This window comes from Macrobrachium rosenbergii, chromosome 49, assembly GCF_040412425.1.
Source record: "Macrobrachium rosenbergii isolate ZJJX-2024 chromosome 49, ASM4041242v1, whole genome shotgun sequence".
In the NCBI taxonomy this organism is placed as follows: Eukaryota; Metazoa; Arthropoda; class Malacostraca; order Decapoda; family Palaemonidae; genus Macrobrachium; species Macrobrachium rosenbergii.
In genome coordinates this window covers 35,402,184-35,403,605 of record NC_089789.1, presented here as the reverse complement: position 1 = coordinate 35,403,605, position 1,422 = coordinate 35,402,184, and the positions used below count along the sequence as shown (strand labels likewise).

General features: G+C 30.9%; 1 long non-coding RNA gene across 1 annotated transcript in view; it reads left to right on the top strand.

The window, feature by feature from the left end:
• The window catches only part of LOC136832433 (uncharacterized), a 138,866-nt gene extending 138,188 nt beyond the window's left edge, over window positions 1–678 (top strand). The window contains exon 3 of the long non-coding RNA XR_010851202.1: window positions 583–678. This is a non-coding gene — a long non-coding RNA (uncharacterized lncRNA). The remainder of the gene's footprint in view (window positions 1–582) is intronic.
• The last annotated feature ends 744 nt before the right edge of the window (window positions 679–1,422 follow it).

The following is a 1,422-nucleotide window of genomic DNA, read 5'->3' as shown; positions in this document are numbered from 1 at the left end:
AAAGTTGTATGTATGGAGTAGTCATTATAACTTTAGTTTCGCTTTTGAATCAACCAAGGATTCTTAAATTAGGCTTTTTAATACCTATATATAGAAGTATATAAACTGGGAAATTGCATTATACTTGACAGATTACTATATTTAGACAACTGTTATGTTTTTATTTTTATTTATCATCTCCTAACTGCAGAGATTCATGAGATCAGATAAAGGATTACCTTCAGACATAAGAATCGTCCAGTAATTTTTTTTATCTCCTGTACTTCTAGTTACATCTTTTATTGGGATTAAGCGAAATATTTCATTATATGTTTAAGGCATGTCGCAGGAGCGAGAGTCCTTAACAGTGGCTACTGGGTGCAAAACTCGCTTGCAAGAATTTCAATGGTGCTTGAAAGCATGCTCATATGACGCGGGTGCAAAACTCGCTTGCAAGAATTTCAATGGTGCTTGAAAGCATGCTCATATGACGCTACCTTTGAAGATTTTGATTAATTATAGTCATCCTTAGAACCTGATAGAGGAAACCTTAGGAGTCCATTTCAACTGGAATCATGGTTATGAGTTATTTTTCTCTTACAGGAAATGGTGCAGTGGTACCATAATTTCTGCTTAAGGCCTGCACCGCAAGAATACGGTGAAGGAGGTAAGGTTCAACTTCATGGTGATCTCTTCTCTGATAAGGTACAGTGTTGCATTTGAATTTACCTATATTGTGGTGAAGGGAGGCATTCCACTAAGTAAGACATTTAATATCTTGTTCCTAATATTTACCTTCGCTGAGACGTTTTGCTTTCGGTTCCAGTTGCCTGCGTGTCTGTTTGCTTGCAGTTACCGCCAGATGTCATGTGTGGATTTTTTCCCATTATTCTACCTAAACGGGGCTTCTCACTTTGCTAATTTTTTTAAGGTGTACATATCTTCATTTCTATCTATACCTGAGCGTTTATGTAATATGGCTTGCCGTGTACCATTGAATATTATATATATATATATATATATATATATATATATATATATATATATATATATATATATATATATATATATATATATATATATATATATATATATATATACTGTATATATGTATAAAAACAGATATTTTCCTATTAAAGTCAGTGACATTATTTGTGGAGACTATCTTTTTATTTGGACTTTGGTATGATATTCTAAATAAAAAGATGGTCTCAGCGAACAATGCCATTGACTTCAATAGAAATTGCATGAGAGAGAAAATATGCCCAAATAGCATATATATGTATATATGTATATATATATATATATATATATATATATATATATATATACACATACATATTATTATATATACATATATATATGTGTGTGTTTGTATTACAAACACACACACACACATATATATATATACATAAAATGTTTTTAGTGTTGTCATTCTTTCTT